Source organism: Pseudophryne corroboree, chromosome 3 (assembly GCF_028390025.1).
Source record: "Pseudophryne corroboree isolate aPseCor3 chromosome 3, aPseCor3.hap2, whole genome shotgun sequence".
Lineage (NCBI taxonomy): Eukaryota > Metazoa > Chordata > Amphibia > Anura > Myobatrachidae > Pseudophryne > Pseudophryne corroboree.
Genome location: NC_086446.1, coordinates 124,985,080 through 125,001,380, shown reverse-complemented (window position 1 = coordinate 125,001,380; position 16,301 = coordinate 124,985,080). Strand labels below are relative to the sequence as shown.

The 16,301-nt window shown below is 46.5% G+C and overlaps 1 protein-coding gene across 1 annotated transcript in view; it reads left to right on the top strand.

Moving 5' to 3' along the window:
* The first annotated feature begins 12,608 nt into the window (after window positions 1-12,608).
* LOC135054955 (glycine N-acyltransferase-like) overlaps window positions 12,609-16,301 on the top strand; it is a 167,666-nt gene continuing 163,973 nt past the window's right edge. Inside the window, exon 1 of the mRNA XM_063958456.1 lies at window positions 12,609-12,817. The gene's annotated coding sequence lies outside the window, so the exon portion shown is untranslated. The remainder of the gene's footprint in view (window positions 12,818-16,301) is intronic.

Below are 16,301 nucleotides of genomic sequence, written 5' to 3'. Positions count from 1 at the left end.
GTAATTGTGTTGCTGATGTATTTATGAGTCGACTTGCTAAGATATAATTTTGTAACAAATTCTTTACAGTACTCATTTGAGAATGACAGAACCCTGGTGTTTTGTATTGCAAAATTTTATTTTGCAAAACAAATTAAATATGGCTAATCGCAAACATTGTTTTCCTGTTTTTTTTTTCTCCCTGCACCTCACAAAAAATAATGGGGGGGGGGCAGAAACTTTTTTGGCTTGGGGGAGCAAAATTTCTAATTACACCACTGATACTGAGGTCTGGAGGAGGGGCATAGAGGGAGGAGACAGTTCACACTCTGAAAAAGTCTTAAAGTGCCCATGGCTCCTGCTATATGGTACTGAAGTGGACCCCAGCATCCTCTACAGACTAGGAGAAAAGGATTTACCGGTAGGTATTAAAATCCTGTTTTTAGAATTTGGGACACAGAATGTTTTTTTAAAACATTTGTGTTCAATAAAACTTAATACATGATATTAGTTTCTCCATTGCTTTTAAGGTTACCCTTGCATGGCATTGGGGAGAATCAATGAGGAGTGTTTTACGGAATACCACGCTCACTGGTCACATTGGACAAGACAACATTTTTCTGGAGAGACCCTTAATATTTGATGTATAATGAGCAACGTTTGGTGATAATATCGCAATACAGAAGTACAGAAGTTCTTATATGTTTTTTGGTATTTACTGTTTCTAAGGCATGATAACACCTTCAGATCCTCTTAGCTCCTCTGGTATATTGACATGAGTGGATTGACAATGTTTGGTTAATACTAGAGATGAGCGGGTTCGGTTCTCAGAGAACCGAACCCCCCTGGACTTCACGTCACGAGCCCGGATCCGAGTCAGGCTCGGGTTTTCCCGCCTGACTCGGAAACCAGAACGAGGCAAAACGTCAACATCCCGCTGTCGGATTCTCGCGAGGTTTGGATTCCATATAAGGAGCCGCGTGTACCCGCCATTTTCAATCCGGCACTGGAGAGTGTAGAGAGAGGACGTGTCTCCGTCCTCAGTGTCTTCAGTGGTAGTGTCTTGTGCTGCATCTGTCGAGTCACAGTGGTTGTGTCTTCTGCTGTCATATGTCCAGTGCTGCTGTATAAGTCCAGTCCAGTGGTGCTGTGTTGTGCTGCATCAGTCCAGTCACAGTGGTAGTGTCCTCTGCTGCCACATGTCCAGTGCTGCTATAAAAGTCCAGTACAGTGGTGCTGTGTTGTGCTGCATCAGTCCAGTGGTGGTGTGTTGTGCTGAATCAGTCCAGTTACAGTGGTGGTGTGTTGTGCTGCCATATGTCCAGTGTTGCTGTATAAGTCCAGTCCATTGCAGTGATGCTGTGTTGTCTTGCATCAGTCCAGTGGTGGTGTCCATGTGCTGCTGTATATGTCCAGTTATACTGCCGTATATGTCAATTGATACTGCCGTATATATGTCCAGCGGTACTGCTGTATAAATCCAGTGATCCTGCCGTATAATTCCAGTGGTGCTGGCGTATAAGTACAGTCCAGTGATACTGCCGTATATGTCCAGTGATACTGCCGTATATGTCCGGCGGTACTGTCGTATAAATCCAGTGATCCTGCTGTATAATTCCAGTGGCACTGGCGTACAAGTCCAGTGATCCTGACATATAATTCCAATGGTACTGGCGTATAAGTCCAGTCCAGTGATACTGCCGTATATGTCCATTGATACTGCTGTATATGTCCAGCGGTCAGAGCTGGATTAAGGGGGAGTCCCGGGGATACGTACTCCGGGCCCCCCTTTCCAAAAGGGCCCCCTGCCACACCACAGATCGGATCTCTCATCAATCCGATCTGCGGTGATGCGCTCATGAGCCCCGGCTCCCCGCTGCCCTGTCCCTCCTCCTCCTTCAGTTCAGCATGCGGCGCGCCAATGACTGAGCCGCAGGCTTGCTGAGCCAGACAGCAATTGGACAGCTGAGCCGTCGCTCAGCTGCGCTGACTACAGCTCTAAGAAGAGTGCTCTAACAGCTGTAGTCAGCGCAGCTGAGCGACATCTCAGCTGTCCAATTGCTGTCCGGCTCAGCAAGCCTGCGGCTCAGTCATTGGCGCGCCGCACGCTGAACTGAAGGAGGAGGGATTCTTAGAGCGATGTGGATATATATATATATATATATATATATATATGTAATGTCCACCCACAAACAAACACATGACATTTACGGTGCCGAAAACTTGAACTAAATTGTGGGGTGCTAGTGTGAATCAGGTTCGGGTGATCAGAGCGGCAGACCTGCTTTACCTCTCAGACACAATGACAACACAAACATAATATAGTATCCAACTCCATTTTATTATCCTAACAAAATTTACAAGAGGCAGGTAAACAGGGAACTGTCGCACAATTGAAGCAGGCTGGTTATGGCTTCTAAATAACAGTCTCAGGTAACCAGCGTTAGCAATACAGGTAGCAGGTAAGCAAGTAACTGGTGCACAATTGAAGCAGGCTGGTTATGGCTTCTAAATAATAGTCTCAGGTAACCAGCGTCAGAAATACAGGTAGCAGGTAAGCAGGAACTTGTGCACGATTAAAGCAGGCTGGTTATGGCTATTAAACGACAGTCTCAGGTAACCAGTGTTAGCAATACAAGTAGCAGGTAAGCAGGTAACTTGTGCACAATTAAAGCAGGCTGGTTATGGCTACTAAACAACAGTCTCAGGTAACCAGCGTCAGCAATACAGGTAGCAGGTAAGCAGGAACTTGTGCACGATTAAAGCAGGCTGGTTATGGCTATTAAACGACAGTCTCAGGTAACCAGCGTTAGCAATACAGGTAGCAGGTAAGCAGGAACTTGTGCACAATTAAAGCAGGCTGGTTATGGCTACTAAACAACAGTCTCAGGTAACCAGCGTCAGCAATACAGGTAGCAGGTAAGCAGGAACTTGTGCACGATTAAAGCAGGCTGGTTATGGCTATTAAACGACAGTCTCAGGTAACCAGCGTTATCAATACAAGTAGCAGGTAAGCAGGTAACTTGTGCACAATTAAAGCAGGCTGGTTATGGCTACTAAACAACAGTCTCAGGTAACCAGCGTCAGCAATAAAGGTAGCAGGTAAGCAGGAACTTGTGCACGATTAAAGCAGGCTGGTTATGGCTATTAAACGACAGTCTCAGGTAACCAGCGTTAGCAATACAAGTAGCAGGTAAGCAGGTAACTTGTGCACAATTAAAGCAGGCTGGTTATGGCTACTAAACAACAGTCTCAGGTAACCAGCGTCAGCAATACAGGTAGCAGGTAAGCAGGAACTTGTGCACGATTAAAGCAGGCTGGTTATGGCTATTAAACGACAGTCTCAGGTAACCAGCGTTAGCAATACAAGTAGCAGGTAAGCAGGAACTTGTGCACGATTAAAGCAGGCTGGTTATGGCTATTAAACGACAGTCTCAGGTAACCAGCGTTAGCAATACAAGTAGCAGGTAAGCAGGTAACTTGTGCACAATTAAAGCAGGCTGGTTATGGCTTCTAAATAATAGTCTCAGGTAACCAGCGTTGGCAATGCAGGTGGCAGGTAAACAGGTAACTGGCGCACAATTGAAGCAGGCTGGTTATGGCTTCTAAATAACAGTCTCAGGTAACCAGCGTTGGCAATACAGGTGGCAGGTAAGCAGGTAACTGTTGCACAATTGAAGCAGGCTGGTTATGGCTTCTAAATAATAGTCTCAGGTAACCAGCGTCAGCAATACAGGTAGTAGGTAAGCAGGAACTTGTGCACAATTAAAGCAGGCTGGTTATGGCTTGTTAACAACAGTCTCAGGTAACCAGCGTTCCTTAGTAGCGGATAAATGCATTAACATTAGCTTTCACACTGCTGGGCGGAGCTTGCATAAAAAGAACTATCAGTACCAGCATTCCTTAATAGCAGATAAATACATTAGCTTTCACACTGCTGGGCGGAGCTTGCATAAAAAGAACTATCAGTACCAGCATTCCTTAATAGCAGATAAATGCATTAACATTAGCTTTCACACTGCTGGGCGGAGCTTGCATAAAAAGAACTATCAGTACCAGCATTCCTTAATAGCAGATAAATGCATTAACATTAGCTTTCACACTGCTGGGCGGAGCTTGCATAAAAAGAACTATCAGTACCAGCATTCCTTAATAGCAGATAAATGCATTAACATTAGCTTTCACACTGCTGGGCGGAGCTTGCATAAAAAAGAACTATCAGTACCAGCATTCCTTAATAGCAGACAAATGCATTAACATTAGCTTTTACACTGCTGGGCGGAGCTTGCATAAAAAAAACTATCAGTATCAGCAATCCTTAATAGCGGATAAATGCTTTAACATTAACTTTCACACTGCTGGGCGGAGCTTGCATAAAAAGAACTATCAGTATCAGCAATCCTTAATAGCAGATAAATGCTTTAACATTAACTTTCACACTGCTGGGCGGAGCTTGCATAAAAAGAACTATCAGTACCAGCATTCCTTAATAGCAGATAAATGCATTAACATTAGCTTTCACACTGCTGGGAGGAGCTTGCATAAAAAGAACTATCAGTACCAGCATTCCTTAATAGCAGATAAATGCATTAACATTAGCTTTCACACTGCTGGGCGGAGCTTGCATCAAAGACCTATCACCGCAGCACTTACCAAGGGGTGTCTACACTCCTACCCCCTACCAAACAATCCCAGATGTGGGTACCAATATATAAGGGCAGTCTACCCCCTTTTACAACATTCCCAAAACAAATATGCGGGGCACATACAAATGAGGGGAGCGCAACCCCTAATTATCTAAACTTTGCGGGGGTACTATCATGAGGGGAGCACACCCCTTTTATTACATAAGATGTTCCCAATTGCAGAGTTTATGCAGCGGAAGGGGTTAAATATCGGACACAGGGGATCTTAGGGGTGTCTACACCCTTTTTCAAATACTATGTCCCCTATTAGCAGAGTTTTTGCAGCGGAGGGCACAACAGGGGCAGAGTATGGCAGCGGAAGGGCGATCAGGGTCTCACCACCTGCTGCGGCGCTTCTGCCACCTCCGATCGGCTCCCATATCTTCTTCACTACTTCTGCCGGCGCTGTCCTCTTCTGCTCCGGTCCCCACTGTCCTCTCACTAATCTCGCTCTGCTCCTGTACAGCAGGCTCCCGTCCGCGCCATCATCTCCCAGTGAGGTCTTCTTAGTCTCCGGTCGCGACGCCCCAGGGGTCTTCTTCCCGCATCCTCCAGTCTGCGCCATCACATCTCAGCAACCAGGGGTCCTCGCCAGGGGTCTTCTTTCCCGGGGTCGTCCTCAGCGGTGCCTGTGCGCCCGGTGTCCACCAGGCGGGTCCCGCGCCTTCTGGAAGCAGCAGCCTGGGAAGTCCTTAAGGGGGGCCATTTCTCCACCCGCTCCTCTTCACTCAGGATCCGCACTGGACTTCTCCTTGTCCCCACGATCCGCTCTAGACAGGCAGGCAGCGGCGTAGACGGCTCCATTTCCTCACTCCGGACCAGGTCTCCTGCTCTGCTCCAGTCTCTCGGCAGCGGCGGCTCTTCTCCGCACTCCATCCCCGCTGGCCCTGACACGGCCAGCTCTTCCCCTCTGCAGCAGGGTCTCCAGTCGTCTTCAGCGCCGACGATCTCCATGGCGTGGCAGGCGGCTCCTCTTCTTCCCCAGGCAGGTCATCACGTCAGATCCCGGTGGCGGCTGAGCTGGGCAACAGGCTCACTTGAGCAGAGGCTCCTCACTTCAGGCTCCCGGATACTACATGGCTCCACTTCCCCAGGTACACTTTCCCATCCTCCAGGGTCTCCTTCTCCTGTGCTGTGAGGCTTCTTATAAGGGTCCTGGTGCTCCTCCACCTCCCCTCTCCTCTATGATGACTGGCTCCCGGGGCCCCAGCAACAGACTACCCCCTGGTCACTCTGCCCTACAACCCAGGGGACCCAATCAGCTGGGGACATGTTTCCCAGACTTTTTATGTTGCTGGGTAAGAAGTGACAGGACCAGAGAATTGGCGGCAAAATCCCTGTCCCAATCTGACAGGGTCACATAAAGTTCAGCCCACGATCTACTCTGGGACTTGTAGTTCCACAATGTAAACAAAAAAAAAATCACAAGGGGATCTCCATGGTGCAATAGCTTCTGGGTATTACATTCTTCCCCCCTAAAATTATACGTGTCCTCACGTATACACCTTAACACTATACATCGGTTAACATAAGCCTTGAACTGGGTACAGCTCTGTTGGCAAACAAGTCATTGTGTCTGGAGCACAGGCCCGCCTGCGATTCTCTGATCCTGTTCGTGACGCCAAAATTTATGTAATGTCCACCCACAAACAAACACATGACATTTACGGTGCCGAAAACTTGAACTAAATTGTGGGGTGCTAGTGTGAATCAGGTTCGGGTGATCAGAGCGGCAGACCTGCTTTACCTCTCAGACACAATGACAACACAAACATAATATAGCATCCAACTCCATTTTATTATCCTAACAAAATTTACAAGAGGCAGGTAAACGGGGAACTGGCGCACAATTGAAGCAGGCTGGTTATGGCTTCTAAATAACAGTCTCAGGTAACCAGCGTTAGCAATACAGGTAGCAGGTAAGCAAGTAACTGGTGCACAATTGAAGCAGGCTGGTTATGGCTTCTAAATAATAGTCTCAGGTAACCAGCGTCAGAAATACAGGTAGCAGGTAAGCAGGAACTTGTGCACGATTAAAGCAGGCTGGTTATGGCTATTAAACGACAGTCTCAGGTAACCGGTGTTAGCAATACAAGTAGCAGGTAAGCAGGTAACTTGTGCACAATTAAAGCAGGCTGGTTATGGCTACTAAACAACAGTCTCAGGTAACCAGCGTCAGCAATACAGGTAGCAGGTAAGCAGGAACTTGTGCACGATTAAAGCAGGCTGGTTATGGCTATTAAACGACAGTCTCAGGTAACCAGCGTTAGCAATACAGGTAGCAGGTAAGCAGGAACTTGTGCACAATTAAAGCAGGCTGGTTATGGCTACTAAACAACAGTCTCAGGTAACCAGCGTCAGCAATACAGGTAGCAGGTAAGCAGGAACTTGTGCACGATTAAAGCAGGCTGGTTATGGCTATTAAACGACAGTCTCAGGTAACCAGCGTTATCAATACAAGTAGCAGGTAAGCAGGTAACTTGTGCACAATTAAAGCAGGCTGGTTATGGCTACTAAACAACAGTCTCAGGTAACCAGCGTCAGCAATAAAGGTAGCAGGTAAGCAGGAACTTGTGCACGATTAAAGCAGGCTGGTTATGGCTATTAAACGACAGTCTCAGGTAACCAGCGTTAGCAATACAAGTAGCAGGTAAGCAGGTAACTTGTGCACAATTAAAGCAGGCTGGTTATGGCTACTAAACAACAGTCTCAGGTAACCAGCGTCAGCAATACAGGTAGCAGGTAAGCAGGAACTTGTGCACGATTAAAGCAGGCTGGTTATGGCTATTAAACGTCAGTCTCAGGTAACCAGCGTTAGCAATACAAGTAGCAGGTAAGCAGGAACTTGTGCACGATTAAAGCAGGCTGGTTATGGCTATTAAACGACAGTCTCAGGTAACCAGCGTTAGCAATACAAGTAGCAGGTAAGCAGGTAACTTGTGCACAATTAAAGCAGGCTGGTTATGGCTTCTAAATAATAGTCTCAGGTAACCAGCGTTGGCAATGCAGGTGGCAGGTAAACAGGTAACTGGCGCACAATTGAAGCAGGCTGGTTATGGCTTCTAAATAACAGTCTCAGGTAACCAGCGTTGGCAATACAGGTGGCAGGTAAGCAGGTAACTGTTGCACAATTGAAGCAGGCTGGTTATGGCTTCTAAATAATAGTCTCAGGTAACCAGCGTCAGCAATACAGGTAGTAGGTAAGCAGGAACTTGTGCACAATTAAAGCAGGCTGGTTATGGCTTGTTAACAACAGTCTCAGGTAACCAGCGTTCCTTAGTAGCGGATAAATGCATTAACATTAGCTTTCACACTGCTGGGCGGAGCTTGCATAAAAAGAACTATCAGTACCAGCATTCCTTAATAGCAGATAAATACATTAGCTTTCACACTGCTGGGCGGAGCTTGCATAAAAAGAACTATCAGTACCAGCATTCCTTAATAGCAGATAAATGCATTAACATTAGCTTTCACACTGCTGGGCGGAGCTTGCATAAAAAGAACTATCAGTACCAGCATTCCTTAATAGCAGATAAATGCATTAACATTAGCTTTCACACTGCTGGGCGGAGCTTGCATAAAAAGAACTATCAGTACCAGCATTCCTTAATAGCAGACAAATGCATTAACATTAGCTTTTACACTGCTGGGCGGAGCTTGCATAAAAAAAACTATCAGTATCAGCAATCCTTAATAGCGGATAAATGCTTTAACATTAACTTTCACACTGCTGGGCGGAGCTTGCATAAAAAGAACTATCAGTATCAGCAATCCTTAATAGCAGATAAATGCTTTAACATTAACTTTCACACTGCTGGGCGGAGCTTGCATAAAAAGAACTATCAGTACCAGCATTCCTTAATAGCAGATAAATGCATTAACATTAGCTTTCACACTGCTGGGCGGAGCTTGCATAAAAAGAACTATCAGTACCAGCATTCCTTAATAGCAGATAAATGCATTAACATTAGCTTTCACACTGCTGGGCGGAGCTTGCATCAAAGAACTATCACCGCAGCACTTACCAAGGGGTGTCTACACTCCTACCCCCTACCAAACAATCCCAGATGTGGGTACCAATATATAAGGGCAGTCTACCCCCTTTTACAACATTCCCAAAACAAATATGCGGGGCACATACAAATGAGGGGAGCGCAACCCCTAATTATCTAAACTTTGCGGGGGTACTATCATGAGGGGAGCACACCCCTTTTATTACATAAGATGTTCCCAATTGCAGAGTTTATGCAGCGGAAGGGGTTAAATATCGGACACAGGGGATCTTAGGGGTGTCTACACCCTTTTTCAAATACTATGTCCCCTATTAGCAGAGTTTTTGCAGCGGAGGGCACAACAGGGGCAGAGTATGGCAGCGGAAGGGCGATCAGGGTCTCACCACCTGCTGCGGCGCTTCTGCCACCTCCGATCGGCTCCCATATCTTCTTCACTACTTCTGCCGGCGCTGTCCTCTTCTGCTCCGGTCCCCACTGTCCTCTCACTAATCTCGCTCTGCTCCTGTGCAGCAGGCTCCCGTCCGCGCCATCATCTCCCAGTGAGGTCTTCTTAGTCTCCGGTCGCGACGCCCCAGGGGTCTTCTTCCCGCATCCTCCAGTCTGCGCCATCACATCTCAGCAACCAGGGGTCCTCGCCAGGGGTCTTCTTTCCCGGGGTCGTCCTCGGCGGTGCCTGTGCGCCCGGTGTCCACCAGGCGGGTCCCGCGCCTTCTGGAAGCAGCAGCCTGGGAAGTCCTTAAGGGGGGCCATTTCTCCACCCGCTCCTCTTCACTCAGGATCCGCACCGGACTTCTCCTTGTCCCCACGATCCGCTCTAGACAGGCAGGCAGCGGCGTAGACGGCTCCATTTCCTCACTCCGGACCAGGTCTCCTGCTCTGCTCCAGTCTCTCGGCAGCGGCGGCTCTTCTCCGCACTCCATCCCCGCTGGCCCTGACGCGGCCAGCTCTTCCCCTCTGCAGCAGGGTCTCCAGTCGTCTTCAGCGCCGACGATCTCCATGGCGTGGCAGGCGGCTCCTCTTCTTCCCCAGGCAGGTCATCACGTCAGATCCCGGTGGCGGCTGAGCTGGGCAACAGGCTCACTTGAGCAGAGGCTCCTCACTTCAGGCTCCCGGATACTACATGGCTCCACTTCCCCAGGTACACTTTCCCATCCTCCAGGGTCTCCTTCTCCTGTGCTGTGAGGCTTCTTATAAGGGTCCTGGTGCTCCTCCACCTCCCCTCTCCTCTATGATGACTGGCTCCCGGGGCCCCAGCAACAGACTACCCCCTGGTCACTCTGCCCTACAACCCAGGGGACCCAATCAGCTGGGGACATGTTTCCCAGACTTTTTATGTTGCTGGGTAAGAAGTGACAGGACCAGAGAATTGGCGGCAAAATCCCTGTCCCAATCTGACAGGGTCACATAAAGTTCAGCCCACGATCTACTCTGGGACTTGTAGTTCCACAATGTAAACAAAAAAAAAAATCACAAGGGGATCTCCATGGTGCAATAGCTTCAGGGTATTACATATATATATATATATATATATATATATAGTCCGTGGGGGCCCCCTGCTCTTTAGTGCCCCAGGCCTCCCGGGGCCTTAATCCGGCTCTGCCAGCGGTACTGCCGTATAATTCCAGTGATCCTGCCGTATAATTCCAGTGGTACTGGCGTATAAGTCCAGTGATCATGCTGTATAATTACAGTGGTACTGGCGTATAAATCCAGTCCAGTGATACTGCCGTATATGTCCAGTGATACTGCCGTATATGTCCATTGATACTGCCGTATATGTCCAGCGGTACTGCCGTATAAATCCAGTGATCCTGCCGTATAATTTCAGTGATCCTGCCATATAATTCCAGTGATCCTGCCGTATAATTCCAGTGGTACTGACGTATAAGTCCAGTGATCCTGCCGTATAATTCCAGTGGTACTGGCGTATAAGTCCAGTCCAGTGATACTGCCGTATATGTCCAGCGGTACTGCGGTATAATTCCAGTGATCCTGCCATATAATTCCAGTAATACTGCCGTATATGTCCAGTGGTACTGCCGTATAAATCCAGTGATACTACCATATATGTCCAGTGGTACTGCCATATAATTCCAGTGATACTGCCGTATATGTATACCCCGTTGCAAAGCGGATTACTGAGGCCATAACAACTATGCTGGTGTTAGACGTGCGTCCTGTATCCGCCATTAGTGCAGTGGGACTGTAGTGCCACTACTAGATGGGCTAGGTGTTTGTGCCACACACTTGTGTCGCTTAGCTTAGTCATACAGCTACCTCATTGCACAGACCAGTCCTGATGAGAAAACAACATTGTTGATACAGTGAGGTGCCACCTATCTAGTATTAAGGGGTACATAATGAGACCCCAGCACACACCATAATATACTCCCGAGGAAGCTGGATGCATGTTAACTAGTGAAACGCGTTGAGCTAAATTTTAATTCCACAAAAACCACCTGGACTCCTGCTTTTCAGCTTTGGTACTGTTTGGACACTTACTCCAATCTGGACTTTGCACTACAGCACTTTACGACCGGTTTTTCCTTTTCAGCAACCAATGGATCACTCCTAAAGGGAAAACTATACCCGGTAAAATCTTTGATGCTAAATCTAGTGACTGTATGACTCTATTAGAGAATGTCTTAGCCAAGTTTTCAGAATCACATATAGTAGTGTACCAGTGGATAATTGTGGATCACATATAAATTTATTGGTGGCATTATACAGTTTAAATACAAACAAAATACAATTATACTATTATTATTTTTATATGTATTTTAGCTAATAAACTGTGATTGTTTTTTATAAAGCAAGCCATCTATTTTTTATGTGTTCCACTATAGCCAGCGCTGGTATATATTTCTTATTCTCTAAATTACATGCATTGTAGGCACATACTGCACAAGGTGCACAACTCAACTATAATCACATGGAAACGGGCCTGGGTACATGGACATGCTAAACGTTGACAGTACCTCTAGACCAAACTCCACTATACCACCAAAAATATCCACTCAACCTTCTAACTTAACTACACACCCACCACCATGATACTGCCCCCCATTAGGGTGGTACAGCCAAATACCAGTCAACAAATAAATGATTGCACCTGGACTTGTGAGCTGCCATTCTTTTTCACCTTACAATAGTCAACAATCAAACACCAACCAAAAAAACTATAAGGGAGTGAGGCTGGGAAGACTGGAACAAAGAAGTTTTGGCCAACAACCCAAGCCTATACATAAATAGAGATGAGCGGGTTCGGTTTCTCGGAAACCGAACCCCCCCGAACTTCACCCTTTTTAAAGTCCTACACAGACACACCCCCTGCCACACAATAGGCAGGATAAGTCATGTAATATTACTTTATGCCAGCCCCAGTCCCAGAGGTTTAGACTACCTTATTTCTTATAGCAAACATTCAGTTTCTCTAATTAAAGTTACAGCTAATCTTCAAAAATAAATAAAAAATGTACAAGGGGATAAGTATAAACAGATAAAAACAAGCATTTTACTAAAAATGAAAAATATATTTTTTTAAAGGATCTGGTAAGGAACATTTCAGCTTAAATTTCACATTTAAGACTCATAGTACTAGTCTTTTTAAGAGAGATATTCATTTCATATCGGCGTCTCATGATTCAAGGGGGTCTCTGTAAGGCTCTTGTAGACTCCAGAACACAGAGGGAAAGACTTGAAGTTTAGCCGTGCAACATACAGAAAGCACATGTTGGAGGTTGCGCCTCCAGAGAGACCCGCGCCGGGTTCTAGTGCCTGCCTGCTACATGGCCAGTACAGAGGCAGCTCCGAGCGCTTCTCTTTAACAACAAATTCTGGTATTATTCCAATAAACATTAATATTTAACTATAGGACACACACCACCCAGTACATTTCCCTATTGCTTAACTTAGAATACAATGCGGATGCCAGCACAAAGTTGAATTAATCTTGTTTGTTATTTCATAAGCCATAAAGTGGTTTAATATTTTACAAGTGATTTTGTATATGAACATTATTCTAAAATCTTCCCGGAATGTTTTGCTACAATAGATGACTATTCAGCATGCTATTAACACTGGTGAAATATACTCTGGATCACCACCAAAGTGACCGGATGTGGGGCTGCATTTAAATAGGTAAGGTGAAAATTGCACTCTATGCATGTCATGATCTGTGTTTGTCCATGTTTTCTGCTGTTCTGTGTATGTCACCCAGTGTCCTCTGTCATGTCTGCTGTCCTGCATGTCATTCTGTATGCTCTGTCTTGTCTGGTGTCCGGAATGTCATTCTGTGTGCAGTGTCCTGTCTGGTGTCCTGCATGTCATTCTGTGTGCTCTGTCCTGTCTGGTGTCCTACATCTCATTCTGTGTGCTCTGTCTTGTCTGGTGTCCTGCATGTCATTCTGTGTGCTCTGTCCTTTCTGGTGTCCTGCATGTCATTCTGTGTGCAGTGTCCTGTCTGGTGTCCTGCATGTCATTCTGTGTGCTCTGTCCTGTCTGGTGTCCTGCATGTCATTCTGTGTGCTCTGTCCTGTCTGGTGTCCTGCATGTCATTCTGTGTGCTCTGTCCTGTATGTCATTCTGTGTGCTCTGTCCTGTCTGGTGTCCTGCATGTCATTCTGTGTGCTCTGTCCTGTCTGGTGTCCTGCATGTCATTCTGTGTGCTCTGTCCTGTCTGGTGTCCTGCATGTCATTCTGTGTGCTCTGTCCTGTCTGGTGTCCTGCATGTCATTCTGTGTGCTCTGTCCTGTCTGGTGTCCTGCATGTCATTCTGTGTGCTCTGTCCTGTCTGGTGCCCTGCATGTCATTCTGTGTTCTCTATCCTGTCTGGTGTCCTGCATGTCATTCTGTGTGCTCTGTCCTGTCTGGTGTCCTGCATGTCATTCTGTGTGCCCTGTCCTGTCTGGTGTCCAGCATGTCATTCTGTATGCTCTGTCCTGTATGTCATTCTGTATGCTCTGTCCTGTCTGGTGTCCTGCATGTCATTCTGTATGCTCTGTCCTGTCTGGTATCCTGCATGTCATTCTGTGTGCTCTGTCCTGTCTGTGTCCTGCATGTCATTCTGTGTGCTCTGTCCTGTCTGGTGTCCAGCATGTCATTCTGTATGCTCTGTCCTGTATGTCATTCTGTGTGCTCTGTCCTGTCTGGTGTCCTGCATGTCATTATGTGTGCTCTGTCCTGTCTGGTGTCCTGCATGTCATTCTGTGTGCTCTGTCCTGTCTGGTGTCCTGCATGTCATTTTGTGTGCTCTGTCCTGTCTGGTGTCCTGCATGCCATTCTGTGTGCTCTGTCCTGTCTGGTGTCCTGCATGCCATTCTGTGTGCTCTGTCCTGTCTGGTGTCCTGCATGTCATTCTGTGTGCTCTGTCCTGTCTGGTGTCCTGCATGTCATTCTGTGTGCTCTGTCTTGTCTGGTGTCCTGCATGTCATTCTGTGTGCTCTGTCCTGTCTGGTGTCCTGCATGTCATTCTGTGTGCTCTGTCCTGTCTGGTGTCCTGCATGTCATTCTGTGTGCTCTGTCCGGTCTGGTGTCCTGCATGTCATTCTGTGTGCTCTGTCTTGTCTGGTGTCCTGCATGTCATTCTGTGTGCTCTGTCCTGTCTGGTGTCCTGCATGTCATTCTGTGTGCTCTGTACTGTCTGGTGTCCTGTATGTCATTGTGTGTGCAGTGTCCTGTCTGGTGTCCTGCATGTCATTCTGTGTGCTCTGTCCTGTCTGGTGTCCTGCATGTCATTCTGTGTGCTCTGTCCTGTCTGGTGTCCTGCATGTCATTCTGTGCAGAGCCGGCCCTAACCAATATGATGCCCTAGGCAAGATTTTGGCTGGTGCCCCCTAGCACCACCGCTGATTCTGCCTCTGACCTTGCACCTCTTTCCCAGCACCATTACCTCTCACCCATAGCAGTCCTTGTACCCCCTATATTTTAAATAGGAACAGTTCGCACATTTGACGCACAGCCCAAAAAGGGGCATCTTCTTGCTGGGAAGGGACATGGCCACACAATAGTAACCCCAATTCCAATTACGCCACACAGTACTGCAACTTTATTCACATTTTATCTTGCGATAGTGTCCATAATTCATATTACATCCCACAGTAGTATCACTTTACCTTATAAACGTTACTCCTCACAGTAGAGCCCCTTATTCACATTACATCACACTGAATTGCTCCTTATTCACATTACACCACACCTTATTGCTCTTTATTCACATTAGACGACACAGTAGTGCCCTTTCTATTTGCAACGCCACATAGTAGAGCACCTTATACACATAATGCCACACATTAGTAATGCATTTATACACAATTCCACACAGTAATGCCCCTTACACATATGAGACACATTAATGTCCTTATAAACATAATGCACCTTACACATTATGACAACCTTTATTAATGCCCTTTTACACATAATGTCCCTTACACATATGTCGCACATTATAAATGCCCTTATACACATAACGACACACATAGTGCTCCCTACACATTTGCTGCACATTATTAGTGCCCCTATACACATAATGACACACATACAGTAGTACCCTGTTACACATATGCCGCACATTATTAATGCCCTTAAACACATAACGACACACATAGTGCCCCTTACACATATGTTGCACATTATTAATGCATTTTTACATGACACACATAATGCACCTTACACATATTCTGAACACTACTGCACAACCAACCCACTCACATGCACACAGCATTCACACTTCCACTAACACTGTGACCTCTGCCTCTGCTTGGATACAGATGTGTCCTCACAAATCTTGCATCAATGCTAACGTCGGGCACTTTTTTTTTAATGAAAATGCATCTTATTTGCATTGCTATGTGGCTAGGATGCTCAAGTAGCTTCTGCTGAGTAAACTGATATGCAGCATGCCAATATACTGTGTGAGACTCTAGCTGTATCTGCATATGAAATGCTACATAAAGAATATAGGTATGTCACATATCATTTTAATCAGCAGAAGCTGATGATGCCCCTAGGCCAGTGGTTCCCAAACTGTGTGCCGTGGCACCCTGGGGTGCCGCGGGACACTTGCAGGGGTGCCTCGGGTTGGTGGTCCAGGACCAATTCAAAATATTTATTATCCATGTAATAGGAAAAACTAGTACTTGTGGCTGCCAGTCATAAAATATGCGTACAAACAGAAGCAAATCTTGTCCCTCACCACATAACTGAACCTAAGTATGACATATAAACATAATTTACTTAATTTCATATTTTTTTTATAAATTTCCCAATTAAAAACTTTAGGACTAGGGGTGCCGTGATAAAAATTCTGATACTCTAGGGCGCCGTGATTAAAAAAAGTTTGGGAACCACTGCCCTAGGCATATCAGATGCCCTAGGCAATGGCCTAGTTTACCTATGCCTATGGCCGGCTCTGATTCTGTGTGCTCTGTCCTGTCTGGTGTCCTGCATGTCATTCTGTGTGCTCTGTCCTGTCTGGTGTCCTGCATGTCATTCTGTGTGCTCTGTCCTGTCTGGTGTCCTGCATGTCATTCTGTGTGCTCTGTCCTGTCTGGTGTCCTGCATGTCATTCTGTGTGCTCTGTCTTGTCTGGTGTCCTGCATGTCATTCTGTGTGCTCTGTCCTGTCT